Below are 16,273 nucleotides of genomic sequence, written 5' to 3'. Positions count from 1 at the left end.
CTGCAATGAGAAGCCCGTGCACCACAGCCAAGAGTAGCCCCCGCTCACTGCAACTAGAGAACGCCCGCTAGCAGCAACAAAGACCCAATGCAGCCCAAAATAAATTAATTAATTTTAAAATATTGAATTAGTTTCAAGGGTACAATGTATAAAAGCACAATAAAAGCCCCCCTTCATAACCCCCCAACCCCACTCTCAAGATGGAATAGATATGCTGTGATACAACTTAGAGTCGTAGTACTACTACTCCTCCCACCACATCCGAAATCCTCTGAGCCAGGTGCAGCAGCTTCCTTTCACAATGCTAGGACCCGCCACAAGACAGATGATAATCCCTTTGGACATTTCAAGGAGCGGCACCAAGGGAACACTACCTGGGAAATGCCACTGACAGCTCAGAATATCCATGGCATTTCTAGAGCCTCGGCACTGCTCTCGCTCTGGGAATGAAGGTCCAAAAAGCACATCGGAGAATGTTCATAGTTGTAAACAAGCTCCACCTTTGAAACACAATCTACATAGAACCACATATACAAGCCTGCACAATGGATGAAGCCAAGGTCTCCTCCGTGATTTCCCTTCTGACCACCTTATTGTCTCCTCAACCATAAAAGGTGAACTTGAAACTCAGGACCTTGCCTTGTCACCAGAAACATCCAAGCTTGGATCAGTCTTTCTAAGACCAGATACTTGCTCTCTGAACTATTAGAGACTTGTCACATACACAGAAGTAGAACAGGATTATTTCTATCTACCTGGGGACCTGGAGTCTTTCACATTGCTCCTGTTCAAACTCTCAGAACAGCAAAACTTTACCTACAAAGGGTTCAAGCTATGACACTCCCAATTTCCACAAACCTCCTCATCTCTTGTGAGTCACATGCAGCCAATTCCAGGAATTGGAAACATGGTTGTGAGGAGGAAACTGACTTTGGGGCTCCCCTTGGAGATGGTCTTCCAGACTTACCCAAAGGCCATTAAGAGGAAGGTTTACCCCACCTCAGGCAAACCCGAGGCAGTACTTGCAGTCAAGGGCTGGCCATGGCTTCTGAGCTACATCCAAAAAGAGTTTCATACTGTACCTCGATCTGCTGAAGCAATTTCTGACTGTCCGAGAGCCAGCATGTACCGCTCCTGAACTGCCTCCATTGTGGATCATCAGTAGGGCTGGCAGATTTAGTAAATAAAAATACAGGATACCCAGTTAAACTTGAACTTCACATGAATAATAAGTCATTGTTTTTACTATAAGTAGATCCTATGTCCTATTTGGGGCATACTTATCTTCAAAATGTACCCGTTGTTTTTCTGACATTCATATTTAACTAAACAGCCTATATTTTATCTGTCAACCCTACTCAGCAGAAATGATGGAGGCTTATAGAGATCCAGGAGACGCCTCAGCGCCTCCTCAGCTTTCATTTCTACGTCCTGGACAGCGAGCACGAACCTTCCACTCCCAGTCATTGGCTAGAATGGAGGATATTCTCTGTTCTAGAGCTTTTTCTACTTGTCATTGTTATTATCTTCCTTATTTTAAAGAGACGTTTATTTTTTTCCAAACTTAATAGCTCATCCAAAAGTATTTCAAAGTTCATTAGACAAGGGAAAAACAACATGGTTCTGAAAAGTGAAGGAAACCGCCTGGTGTTTAGTAAAGAAGTAGTAGGGAGATTGAAAAAGCCAAACTTAATAAGCAAATCTCTCCAAGGGTATTTTCAGAGCTTGATACCCTCCCACACCCTGAAAATATTATTACATCAAGAATGTAGAACTGCTAACCAAAGGTAAGGCTCCCATATGATTCTATCAAACTCAGGATGCTTCTTTACTAAGCAGTGAGCACACTTGCTGCCCCAGGGACCTTGGCAGTTGCAACATAGGGCTCTTCCCTTTGGGATGGAAACAGCAAGTTTTCCTGTGGTCTACACGCTGGCCCCAAAAATACTACACTCCCAATTCTTGTCAACTTTAAGTATTTTTCCACATAGCTCCATTTTTCTGTTACTATTTGGACTACATCCTAGACTTGACATTACATAAATTGCATTCAAGAAGCTATTTTTAAAAGTTGGTAGGAAACCTTCAATCTATAGCTTGCAGTCCCTGGCTTACTTTCATCCAGGTGCATAAGGGTTTTCAAAAGTAGTCAGGTTAGTTACCCCGTATCACAGCCCCACGCTTGGGTCACAGATATAAAAATGGAACATGATATTTAAGGTTTTAGTTGCCAAATCATCAAGCCTCCCAGACAGAGGCAATAGAGCAAAATGATTACAGAGGCATGGATTTTGATTTGCTCCAGTGTCTTGGGCAAGTCACTTGGCCTCTGTATTTATTTGTACTTATCTGCACTTATCTGTCACTTGGGGGTTATAATTGTACCTGGTCCATGGGTACGTTGTACAAAAGATCTGTAAAGTAGTTACAAGAAACCGACACAGAGTAAGCACTCCACAGACATTGGCTATTACCTATTGGAAATATTTCTCCATGAAACAGATTACTTTATCAGTGGGTGACTCGGTGGGAGAGAGTGAATCACAGAATCACAGCATGTTGAAAGTGACCTAGTTCACACTCTTGTGTGAGAAAAAGAAAAGTGTGCATGTGTAGAAAATGTCTGAAACTTTACCTAACAAATAGTTCATCATGTTAACTTTGAGGATTAGAATAAATCAGGAAAGGAGGGAAGAAAAACTTGAGTGTACTTCCATTTCTCTATCACTTGTGTGTCTACACTGAGACTCTGAATACACTGGAAGTGCAGTTTTGTTTAATGTGGCGGGATAAAGGTTTTCAAGTTCTCCTGATCCATCCGTATTATTATCTCAGAATTGCTGGCATTTCTTGCCATCTTCGGATCTACACCCATTTGAGTCAGTGGGCCATTCTGGACGGAGGAGATAATAGAGCAGAAGTGAAGTGAGAGAAAAGGAGAGACAAGATTTTCTCTTTTCTCTTCAAAGAGGAAAGGTCTTTGGAATGGGAACAACTCACAACCAAACTTTGGGGAAAGGATGTGATGGAAAATGAGACAAACATCCTACCCCTGTGATGAGAAGGATTCCCTGGGCTGGATGGAGGGAAGTCACAGGTGGCTGGACGAGGAAACCAGCTAGGGAGAAACACACACAAGTGCAGAGCAAACACCCTGAGGCCACTCAGCCTGACTCCATGCAAACATGTGTCCAGCAGCCAGCCCTTCACCTGTGGCTCCCCAGCAAGACAGGTACCTCGGGGGTGCCAACTCATTCTGAGTCCATTATGCCTGGCCATTCGTAAACCGCTGTCTAACGTGTAAGGAATAAACTCTAAATGTTTATGAGGAAATTGGCGAAGGAGATTGAAAGGTTACTTAAACGGAAAAAAAAAGAAGTTCAGGAAGGCAGGATGGTAGAGAGACAAGAAAAAGACCTTAAAAGATAGAAAGGATTTGCCAAAGGAGAGAAGGAAAAAGAAATGATTCGAATGGGTTAACCTGCAGCTAGGAAGTTAAGGAAGATTATTGATGTGTGAAGACTATGGAAGAAAGTGAATAAAATTTATCAGAAGTTGCTGAGAATATGGTAAGAAGCATGATTATCACATTATGAATTGGCTGCAATGGCATTCTAGGGGGACACCAGGAAGGGGAAGCAGATGTTCCTGAGATGACAGTGGCAGGTGGAAAGTTGTTTCAGGGGAAGATCAGTCTTGCAGAGGGTGTATCAGAGGAGGGCACGTGTGAGCAAGCAAGGAAACACTAAGTGTATACGGCTCCTTCACTGAGTGCACCCAGCCCCGTGGTCAGCCTTGAGAACAAGCAGGACTTCAGGTACTGGAGCTACATTTCATTCATCAAGACTTGAGAAGACACCCTTAACTCAGGTCTTCTCTTCAAACTCCATCTTTCCTTCTTGACCTTCATTTGGCCTCTTCCCTTACCCGCAAGCTGTGGACTGAGGCCACAGAGCAAGATGGGTCACTAGTGTCCTCCATCCCCGAGCGACTGTGGTTCACATCAGTGGAGCACCAAAGGCAATAACCAAGTCACAGACACAAGAGGGTATGAAGAAGAAGAGATTCTGATAAGGCTTTCTGTGACAGTGTGGGCCAAGTCGGCTCTATATGGCTGGTATCACCTGAATTAGGAGCAGCCTTAGGGGAGAAGTTCTCAGAAGGCAGAGCCTGGCTCTCTAGAGGCTCTGTGTGCTCACAGCCCACTCCAAGACCTCAGTCACAGCTTCGGCCCCCAATATCTCTCCCTCTACCTACGCACAGTTTTTGAAGTCTTCTTTCCTCCACATTTCTCTTGAGAGGTGGAGCAGGAAGATGAGCTTCAGGCCAGCTCAGACTCCCCTGGGATCCCAGCAGGATGCCTATCATTAACCTCCCACCTTCTAGGAAGCTCCTGAGATCTCCACATTTGGGGGAGTTTTCATTTCCACTGTGCTTCAAATGGCTGGCTGGAGATGGCCTGTTGGAAGGTGGCTAAAAGCAAGTAGCAATCCTTCGGGCAGCCTGGCCCTTCTCGACTGTCAGACATCTTCAGGGATATTCTAGGAAACGTTGTTTGTTCTAGAGAAGGGAGGGAAACAATCCAATTGTCCAATAATGCTTGAATGGAAAATAAATGATGCTATACGCATGTGATGAAATAATAGCAAACGGTCAAAAATCAAAGACCTAGATCTATATGGATTCACGTGGATAAATCTTGAAAACATAATATTGATTGAAAGAAAAGAAGATCAAGTACGTTAGATTGTGATAACAGGTATGTAAGTATTGAAATATTTAAATCAATTCAACATATTGCTTCTATATATGTAGATGCAAGAAAATAAACTTGATCCAAAGAACACATTATTTACATTTACTATGCTCATTTATCTAGGAGACCCAAAAGAACCCACAGATAAACTAGCAGGAACTAATAAGACGGTTCAACAAGGCACACACATACAAGATCAATAAATTTTAAAAATCAATCAGGCTCCTCTACACTGGCGATAACAAATTAGAAACTGTAAAAGAAAATAAGAAAAAAATAAGATCTAAAAATAGTCACAAGAGCTATATAAATTATTTAGAGCTAAGCATACGTACAAGGAAATAGAACTAACAAACTGAGTACGACCAGTTAAACTCCGCCCAACCCAAGGTTAGGAAAAGACTGTTGTTACTTTATGAGAACAGACCCTCTTCTTAAGGAGCAGATCAGTAAGTGAGAGTGAATCAAAGAAACACAGCATTTGAAAAGTCAGCTAGTCCAAGCCTCTTGATTGCACATACAGAAGCTGAAGGCCAGATAGGTTGAGTTACTTGGTAAAGGGCCCAATGTCCTGACTCAAGGACTAACATTTTTCACTCATTCGTAAGACTCAATCAAATTCAGTACCTCGGAAAGAGATGGAAAAAAAATGAAGAAATCAATTATATAGTTCCTCATCTTTAAGTACAGAAATAGCCGTGACAAAATTACACGTATTGAGGGAAAATTGAAGTGCAGAGTTTAAAATGTCAATAATCCACAGGGAAGCTGGAGACCATGTAAAATATTCAGATTAAATCTCTCTAGAAAAGACATTAAAAGATCTCCAGAAGAAGTAAAGCTGTCACTGTGTGCTGGTGACATGATACTATACATAGAGAATCCTAAAGATGCTACCAGAAAACTCCTAGAGCTAATCAATGAATTTGGTAAAGTAGCAGGATACAAAACTAATGCACAGAAACCTCTGGCATTCCTGTACACTAATGATGAAAAATCTGAAAATGAAATCAAGAAAACACTCCCATTTACCATTGCAACAAAAAGAATAAACTATCTAGGAATAAACCTACCTAAGGAGACAAAAGACCTGTATGCAGAGAATTATAAGACACTGATGAAAGAAATTAAAGATGATACAAATAGATGGAGAGATATACCATGCTCCTGGATTGGAAGAATCAATATTGTGAAAATGACTCTACTACCCAAAGCAATCTACAGATTCAGTGCAATCCCTATCAAACTACCACTGGCATTTTTCACAGAACTAGAACAAAAACTTTCAAAATTTGTTTGGAGAAACAAAGGACCTCGAATAGCCAAAGCAATCTTGAGAACGAAAAACGGAGCTGGAGGAATCAGGCTCCCTGACTTCAGACTACACTACAAAGCTACAGTAATCAAGACAGTGTGGTACTGGCACAAAAACAGAAAGATAGATCAATGGAACAGGATAGAAAGCCCAGAGATAAACCCACGCACACATGGTCAACTTATCTTTGATAAAGGAGGCAGGAATGTACAGTGGAGAAAGGACAGCCTCTTCAATAAGTGGTGCTGGGAAAACTGGACAGGGACATGTAAAAGTATGAGATTAGATCATTCCCTAACACCATACACAAAAATAAGCTCAAAATGGATTAAAGACCTACATGTAAGGCCAGAAACTATCAAACTCTTAGAGGAAAACATAGGCAGAACACTCTATGACATAAATCACAGCAAGATCCTTTTGGACCCACCTCCTAGAGAAATGGAAATAAAAACAAAGATAAACAAATGGGACCCAATGAAACTTCAAAGCTTTTGCACAGCAAAGGAAACCATAAACAAGACCAAAAGACAACCCTCAGAATGGGAGAAAATATTTGCAAATGAAGCAACTGACAAAGGATTAATCTCCAAAATTTATAAACAGCTCATGCAGCTCAATAGCAAAAAAACAAACAACCCAATCCAAAAATGGGCAGAAGACTTAAATAGGCATTTCTCCAAAGAAGATATACAGACTGCCAACAAACACATGAAAGAATGCTCAACATCATTAATCATTAGAGAAATGCAAATCAAAACTACAATGAGATATCATCTCACACCAATCAGAATGGCCATCATCAAGAAATCTAGAAACAATAAACACTGGAGAGGGTGTGGAGAAAAGGGAACACTCTTGCACTGCTGGTGGGAATGTGAATTGGTACAGCCACTATGGAGAACAGTATGGAGGTTCCTTAAAAAACTAAAAATAGAACTACCATATGATCCAGCAATCCCACTACTAGGCATATACCCTGAGAAAACCATAATTCAAAAAGAGACATGTACCAAAATCTTCATTGCAGCTCTATTCACAATAGCCCGGAGCTGGAAACAACCTAAGTGTCCATCATCGGATGAATGGATAAAGAAGATGTGGCACATATATACAATGGAATATTACTCAGCCATAAAAAGAAACGAAACTGAGCTATTTGTAATGAGGTGGAGAGACCTAGAGTCTGTCATACAGAGTCAAGTAAGTCAGAAAGAGAAAGACAAATACCGTATGCTAACACATATATATGGAATTTAAAAAAAAAATGTCATGAAGAACCTAGGGGTAAAACGGGAATAAAGACACAGACCTACTTGAGAATGGACTTGAGGATATGGGGAGGGGGAAGGGTAAGCTGTGACAAAACGAAAGAGAGGCATGGACATATATACACTACCAAACGTAAGGTAGATAGATAGTGGGAAGCAGCCGCAGAGCACAGGGAGATCAGCTCGGTGCTTTGTGACCGCCTGGAGGGGTGGGATGGGGAGGGTGGGAGGGTGGGAGATGCATGCGGGAAGGGATGTGGGAACGGATGTATATGTATGACTGATTCACTTTGTTATAAAGCAGAAACTAAAAAAAAAAAAAGATCTCCAATCAAAATGTTAATTTGATAATAGACATGGTATGATACAATTTATAATAGATATGGTATGAACCTTTCCCTTTCACGGGAAAGGTTCGGCTGGGAAAAAGGAATTGTTCTTGAAAATGGGGCCTGTGCTATTGCAGACACTGTGCTCAACCTAGGTCCACCGAATGCTCTGATGTCATCACTGAGGTCACAGAATTCCGCTGTGCGCCTGGCAACCTTGCAAACATAACAGCCCTGGTGAGCACTAGGCAGTACTGCTGGTTCACTAAGTGGTACAAGTTTTTCAGCCATTTAGGAGACTTGACTATTTTTATTTGTACTGAATCATTTCAACGGATTGCCCAAGAGCCAACAAGGGCCAACCTGTAGGGAAGAGGAGGAGTTGGACATCTCTTGAGGCATCTTCTAAGGGAGACTTCTAGTTGGTACGATGGAACGGCGACAAAAGAGGAAACATCTGGAAAATGAAGAGTCCCAGGAAACTGCCGAGAACGGAGGAGGTATGTGGGGGGCAACTTGTCTGGGGCACATGGGTTTCTGCCAAACTGAACCTTCTCTAGGAAGCGGGGGACTGAGAACGTGTCACCTGTGAAGCAGGGAGCGAGAGACCTTGTCTCACTGATGCTGCCGTATCCATCCGGAGGGTCCCTGTGGTGTGAGATGGCACAGAACGGCCAGATGCCCCCTGGGAGATGGGAGGTCAGCTCCGCTGGTCTGAGGACTCTCTCCTGGGGCAGCCGGGCCTGGAGCTTTGTCAGACTCATAGCAGGCTGCATCCTGCTTGCACAGACCTAGAGGTGCAGCTTTTCTCAGTCCCCGATTTCTCTCTTATTCTCTTGGATCTTTCCCTGGGGTCATGAGGTGGGGGATGTGAAGGATGCAAGGATGCCGAGAGAGACCCATGAGTTGCTTGGCCTCTTTTACCAAAGTGGAAAGAGAAGCCCCATGAGTTGAAGGCCCTGTTGAAAAATATCTTGACAAGTGGAATGCACTTCGAAAGAACACTGTTTGTCGAGGGATGGTGTCATATTGAAAGCAAGGAGGTTTTATTCCTTCAACAGGAAGAATTTCCCAAAGGAGATCAAGGGAAGGGAAGGGTTTTCCAGAGACTGAGACCGCGTGGGCGGGGGTGAGAAATGGCCTCAGGGTCCTGCGGGGAGCTCTGAGAGCCACGGGCCACGGGGTGCCTGCGTGCATTAAATGTAGGCGAGTAGCTTGCCCTGGGAGAGGGGTGGTCACCCCAGAGCTCCAGCTAGAGGCCTCTGCCCCAGATTAGAGCCCAGTAGCTCCTACCAGGCCCAGGGCCCTGGAGACTGTAGGATGGGCCCTGGGAATGGAGCTCTAGACAGCAGGCAGATTTTCAGGCAGTGGCTGGGACAGGCTGGGGAAGGCAATGACTGCCCCTGACCATTCAGAATATTTTTCTCTATGTTCCTCTGTGTGTGTGGGTGTGTGAGTGTGTGTGTGTGTGTGAGTGTGTGTGTGTCTGTGTGTTTGTGGTATTGCAGAGAAGAGCGGGATGAATGGGGGTAGAGTGCTTACCAGATAGAAAGTCTGCGTGGTAAAGTTCTTGTCACCCTGCCTGGACCTGGCTGACACTCGGTGCACGTAAGAGTGTATACAGAAGTCTTGTTAGGGGTGTTTTATGAGACAGTAACTCATACACCCATGTACACTCTGATACAGCAAAAATATCACACACCCCACATATAACTTCCTTATTAAACCACACACAGCACATGGAGGTATATACACGCATCCCTCTTGTACTACGTTCTCGTACAACCCACCTGTACCACAATCCTTTCCTCCAACACCAAACACTGGAGATGAGATATGTATATAGACACACACACTATCTATATATGACACACACACACACACACACTATATATATATGTATCTCCTCAACTCTCACACAAACACAGCTAAATGCAGCCATCTCTAAATACCTCTATAAAAACCAGTCACGTGTCATACACACCACACTTACAACACATTCTTGAGTAATGCCATACCCGCTTTGTACAAACCACAGTAAACCACAGTCTCACTAACCCATGTCAGGGTTGCCAGAGAAAATATGGGCTATCCAGTTCAATTTGAATTCCAGATCAACAACAAGTAATGTTTCAGTATCAGGATGTCCCAAATATTGTATGGGCCATACTTACACTCAAAATAAGTCAGACCAAATACTGCATGGGAATACTTACCCTAAAAAATTATTCTGGGTTTATCTGAAACTGAAATTTAACTGGGTGCCCTGTATTTTTGTTCGCTAAGTCTGGCAACCCTTATAAACTTACCACCAGCTGATGTATTATATATTTATTCTAGTTTTGTTTAGTGTGTGTCTTCCCCTACTAGAATGTGCAGCATTACCAGAGACTACAACAATGGAAGAGTGCCGGATACACAGGAGTAGCTGCTCACTGAATCTTGGTGAATGAATGAATGAACACACACCATAAATACAAGCCACACCATGTAATGAGGAAAAGTTACATGTCCCAGAATTCCTGACTTGTGAACAGAAACCATGCACACAAAGGCCACAGACACAGATAGACACATCTGCACTGTGCTCCCCACGCCAACCCCACACTCACCACAGACATAACTGATACACATCACTCACTCTTCCCACACACTCACAGTCACCACCGACGCCTACATTACCAACAAGACAGTGAGAGAATAAGTATTGATTGGAATTAAATCCTGGAGTATCCACTGGGAACCACACTCTCAACTGTATTCACTGCACCTGACACGTGTCACACACTCAGTAAATATTTGTGGACAGAGGACCGATGAACCCACCCTGAGCCTTTCATTCCTCCCTCAGGAATCTCGAAGTCACAAGAGGATCCCCCTCGGCTTGGATCCACTGTGGTGGCCCAAGGCTGCAGCCCAGGGGCAGGGGAGGTCTCCTCTGCCTCTAAATACTTCTTCTGTACTTCTACTCCACGCAAGCTCCTCTACGCTGGTAAGGGCGCGGGGCTCCTCAGGTGAGGGGGTGCTTGGCTGTGAGGCAGGAGGCACACAGATCCCAGGGAGGCTGAGAGGAAACCCAGGGTCATCAGAGGTGATGAGGGCTCTGTGGAAGAGCCTGGGCAGGATGGCTGAGCTGTTACGAGGGCGTGGATGCCAGCTGAGTGTGTGTGTGTGTGTGTGTGTGTGTGTGTGTGTGTGTGTGTGTGTGTGTGTGAATACTGCTACTACCATGGTGGGGAAGTCAAGGAGCAGGGGCCGGAAAGGTCTGGGCTTGAGGTGGAGGGAAGAGGGACCAGATTAAGCATCTTCAGAGGAAAATGTAGGCTTTGTCTTGGCCTTTGCTTCCAGAGAAGGACAGAGTTCTGCATCATAGACCTCCAGGCTCAGAGCAGGACCATCCAGCTCAGGTCCACACAGCTCACACATACATGCGCCCTCCAGGCACAGCCCTTCTCAGTGCACACATAAACCCCAAGCACGTGATCCACAATGCTCCTCTCCTGCACCACAGCCCCATTCCACAAGGAATGCACCACCGATATTCCCAAACTCACACTCCTCGTCGTACACGCATCCAGCCGCATCCCTCACATACCACAGCCCTCACCACCATACTCCACACCCCTGTATACAGACACCGCTCCAGTATCCCCCCCACGCACATGAAAAGCCCACAGATGACACCAGATACACCACTCCGTCCTACGGCCAACAGACACCAAGCTCACGACATAGCTATGTCATGCAAATGTCCCTCTCTCGTCTACCACACCTGCTCCCTCAGCTTCCGGCATGGCCCATGCATGTTATTATGTTTTTAATTTCCTTTTTCAGGAATCCGGAGATTTCATCGAGACACTGCCCAGCCTAGAGCACCCCTAGCCCAGGATCAGGAAGAAGGAGAGACCGCTTCCCCATCATACTGTGTCTCCTCCTCACCCTCTTCACCCTGTAAGAACTATCTGCACCCAGACAAAGAGGAAAGGGGCATGAAAATATACTACATGCAGGTCCAAGTGAACAAGGGTGTCGCTGTCTCCTGGAAGACAAAGAAACCCTTGGAGTTGCCTGAAAAGCAGCTGAGGATAGAAGAAGTGACCCTTCCTGAGGATGTGTGCGCAGTAGCCACTGACCCCTCTTCTGATGTGTCCACCGAACGCCTCCTGTCTGACAGTGAGCCCACTGGGGAGGAGAAAGAGTATGAGGAAAGGGCAGAGCCAGGCAGCCCATCAGGGTCACCTGCCGTCGAGGAGAGACCCAGCGCCAAGACACCGGACTGGATGGTGACCATGGAGACCGGCTTCAGGTGCATGGCTTGCTGCCGGGTCTTCCCCACCTTGGAGATGCTCCAACAGCACGTGAAGTTCGGCGTCCTGGAGGGCTTCAGCTGCCGTGTCTTTCATCTCACCATGGCCAAGCTGATGGGCAATGTGGAATCCAGAGCACCCCCGAGCAAGAGGAGGAGGAGGAGGAGGAGGAAGAGAAGCAAGAAGAAAAGGAGAATGAGGGAGAGCAGCCCACGGGGGAAGGCCCCAGCCCGAAGAGACCCTGCAGGTAGGGTCTTTTCTCTCTTTTGATTTCCACACAGCAACTGAGATTCATGGGAAAGAAGTCCTGGAAGACGGTGTGGCCGTCCCTTGGAAGAGGTAAGGCTTGAGGCTGGCAGTCTTCTGAGCCTATGTCACGAGGGCCCAGAGGAGTCTAAGGGAAGGGGCCGCACACATGGGCTGGTTGACCTAATGGCTCTGCAGTTGCATCAGCTTGGGACACACCCAGCACTACCAAAGGCACTGAGCTCTGTTGACTTAATCAAGAAGGTGGAGCCTTTTCCTAGGAGTTTTCTCAGGGTCTGCACGACGGACCTCAACTCTTAGAGGACGTACTGCCAGCGGCTCCTTCTCGGCAGAGAGAGCCAGGAGTGGTCTGAAGAGAGGACAGGGGCCCTTGCAGGACCGGAACTTTGAGGTCTGAGAGCCTTGGGCCTGAGCCGAGATCTCACCCTGACCACTGGACCTAGCCTTCTGTGACAAAGGGGAATATGAAAGAGAGTCACGTGGAAATGAGGTCCCCCGAGATATGGAAATGTTCCAGAACCTTCGTTGCGTGGTAGTTGATCTGGAGCCAAGCTCACTGTGGTGTGTGTGGCTCTGAGCATTAAGGCAACGCTGGAGGGTAACCCTGACCAGCAGAGCTTGGAGTGCTTCTTGTCTCTTCCTGTTCTACCTCATTTGTTTTATCCCTTCCAGGGAGAAGAAAGGACCCTCGGGATAGTAGCAGACAGAATGCCGTGGTCTGAAGGAGGATGAAGGGACCGGCACTCAGTCTAACATCATATGACAATAGAAACGTCCTATGCAATAAAGGGCATTTTCCAAACCTTTCCTGGAGGTTTTATTTAATTACATTGTTCTATCTATGCATCTATCTGTCATCTACATCTGTATCTTTCAAGGTTTGTGAACAAGCTTTCACATAAGCACTAGAGACGTCCGCCAGCATTTTCCAGAAGAGGCCTGCAAATTGCTGGGGACTCCTCACAAATAGGGAATGGCCACAACCCCTGCCACACAGACTATGCGCGTGGCCCTCCTGACGTACTCCCACTCTCTCTCTGAATTTCCCGAGGTCTCGGATGAGGGTGCTGGCTGGAGGCAATGATCACGTGTAGGCTGAATCTTCTCCAGATTCTGATTCTCTTCCTGGGCATATCGTCCTCAAGCACAGTCTCCATGTCCCTGGCCACACTGATCTCTCTCCTTCAGTCCTTCCCTCCCTCCCCCTCCTGCCTCCCAGTGCAGAGAATACTTTTTGACATTTGAGACGACATTTATCTTTTGTTCACAGAATTCTCACCTGTTCTACTGTGGCCTCCGTTGTGAACATTCCAAAGCTGAGAATTTTCTTTTTTTCTCCCTCATTTCTGCTGAGTCTTTACCTTCCTAATGCAGTGAACTCACAGTGCCTAGCTGACTGGATGGGGAAAAAAATCCAGGGAGCAAAGAGAAATAATAAAAGAATATATCAGTTAATTTTTCATAGTGTTATCCAACTACATATTTTTAAAATTTTGGAATAATATTAGGAATCTTCTCTTTATAAAAAACTGAATTATTGGGCTTCCCTGGTGGAGCAGTGGTTAAGAATACGCCTGCGAATGCAGGGGACATGGGTTTGAGCCCTGGTCTGGGAAGATCCCACGTGCCACGGGGTAACTAAGCCCGCGCGCCACAACTACTGAGCCTGCGCTCTAGAGCCCGTGTGCCACATCTACCGAGCCCACGTGCCACAACTACGGAAGCCTGCCTGCCTAGAGCCCATGCTCCGCAACAAGAGAAGCCACTGCAATGAGAAGCCCGTGCACCACAGCCAAGAGTAGCCCCCGCTCACTGCAACTAGAGAACGCCCGCTAGCAGCAACAAAGACCCAATGCAGCCCAAAATAAATTAATTAATTTTAAAATATTGAATTAGTTTCAAGGGTACAATGTATAAAAGCACAATAAAAGCCGCCCTTCATAACCCCCCAACCCCACTCTCAAGATGGAATAGATATGCTGTGATACAATTTAGAGTCGTAGTACTACTACTCCTCCCACCACATCCGAAATCCTCTGAGCCAGGTGCAGCAGCTTCCTTTCACAATGCTAGGACCCGCCACAAGACAGATGATAATCCCTTTGGACATTTCAAGGAGCGGCACCAAGGGAACACTACCTGGGAAATGCCACTGACAGCTCAGAATATCCATGGCATTTCTAGAGCCTCGGCACTGCTCTCGCTCTGGGAATGAAGGTCCAAAAAGCACATCGGAGAATGTTCATAGTTGTAAACAAGCTCCACCTTTGAAACACAATCTACATAGAACCACATATACAAGCCTGCACAATGGATGAAGCCAAGGTCTCCTCCATGATTTCCCTTCTGACCACCTTATTGTCTCCTCAACCATAAAAGGTGAACTTGAAACTCAGGACCTTGCCTTGTCACCAGAAACATCCAAGCTTGGATCAGTCTTTCTAAGACCAGATACTTGCTCTCTGAACTATTAGAGACTTGTCACATACACAGAAGTAGAACAGGATTATTTCTATCTACCTGGGGACCTGGAGTCTTTCACATTGCTCCTGTTCAAACTCTCAGAACAGCAAAACTTTACCTACAAAGGGTTCAAGCTATGACACTCCCAATTTCCACAAACCTCCTCATCTCTTGTGAGTCACATGCAGCCAATTCCAGGAATTGGAAACATGGTTGTGAGGAGGAAACTGACTTTGGGGCTCCCCTTGGAGATGGTCTTCCAGACTTACCCAAAGGCCATTAAGAGGAAGGTTTACCCCACCTCAGGCAAACCCGAGGCAGTACTTGCAGTCAAGGGCTGGCCATGGCTTCTGAGCTACATCCAAAAAGAGTTTCATACTGTACCTCGATCTGCTGAAGCAATTTCTGACTGTCCGAGAGCCAGCATGTACCGCTCCTGAACTGCCTCCATTGTGGATCATCAGTAGGGCTGGCAGATTTAGTAAATAAAAATACAGGATACCCAGTTAAACTTGAACTTCACATGAATAATAAGTCATTGTTTTTACTATAAGTAGATCCTATGTCCTATTTGGGGCATACTTATCTTCAAAATGTACCCGTTGTTTTTCTGACATTCATATTTAACTAAACAGCCTATATTTTATCTGTCAACCCTACTCAGCAGAAATGATGGAGGCTTATAGAGATCCAGGAGACGCCTCAGCGCCTCCTCAGCTTTCATTTCTACGTCCTGGACAGCGAGCACGAACCTTCCACTCCCAGTCATTGGCTAGAATGGAGGATATTCTCTGTTCTAGAGCTTTTTCTACTTGTCATTGTTATTATCTTCCTTATTTTAAAGAGACGTTTATTTTTTTCCAAACTTAATAGCTCATCCAAAAGTATTTCAAAGTTCATTAGACAAGGGAAAAACAACATGGTTCTGAAAAGTGAAGGAAACCGCCTGGTGTTTAGTAAAGAAGTAGTAGGGAGATTGAAAAAGCCAAACTTAATAAGCAAATCTCTCCAAGGGTATTTTCAGAGCTTGATACCCTCCCACACCCTGAAAATATTATTACATCAAGAATGTAGAACTGCTAACCAAAGGTAAGGCTCCCATATGATTCTATCAAACTCAGGATGCTTCTTTACTAAGCAGTGAGCACACTTGCTGCCCCAGGGACCTTGGCAGTTGCAACATAGGGCTCTTCCCTTTGGGATGGAAACAGCAAGTTTTCCTGTGGTCTACACGCTGGCCCCAAAAATACTACACTCCCAATTCTTGTCAACTTTAAGTATTTTTCCACATAGCTCCATTTTTCTGTTACTATTTGGACTACATCCTAGACTTGACATTACATAAATTGCATTCAAGAAGCTATTTTTAAAAGTTGGTAGGAAACCTTCAATCTATAGCTTGCAGTCCCTGGCTTACTTTCATCCAGGTGCATAAGGGTTTTCAAAAGTAGTCAGGTTAGTTACCCCGTATCACAGCCCCACGCTTGGGTCACAGATATAAAAATGGAACATGATATTTAAGGTTTTAGTTGCCAAATCATCAAGCCTCCCAGACAGAGGCAATA

The 16,273-nt window shown here is 45.2% G+C and overlaps 1 long non-coding RNA gene and 1 pseudogene across 2 annotated transcripts; one reads left to right on the top strand and one right to left on the bottom strand.

Moving 5' to 3' along the window:
• Positions 1-17: 17 nt before the first annotated feature.
• LOC308610977 lies at positions 18-15,086 on the bottom strand. Its single transcript, XR_014014719.1, has 4 exons — positions 14,385-15,086; positions 13,525-13,641; positions 4,262-4,560; positions 18-1,167 (listed from the first exon to the last, which is right to left on the bottom strand). It is a non-coding gene; the product is annotated as an uncharacterized lncRNA (long non-coding RNA).
• On the top strand, positions 11,499-13,517 carry LOC308610975 (protein FAM170A-like; annotated as a pseudogene). The gene has a single exon. The product of its transcript is annotated as a protein FAM170A-like (transcript).
• Positions 15,087-16,273: the final 1,187 nt, after the last annotated feature.

Source organism: Mesoplodon bidens (assembly GCF_964165515.1).
Source record: "Mesoplodon bidens genome assembly, contig: HAP1_SCAFFOLD_1577, whole genome shotgun sequence".
NCBI lineage: Eukaryota > Metazoa > Chordata > Mammalia > Artiodactyla > Ziphiidae > Mesoplodon > Mesoplodon bidens.
The sequence above is the reverse complement of the archived record's forward strand: the minus strand, read 5'-3'. Positions and strand labels throughout refer to the sequence as shown.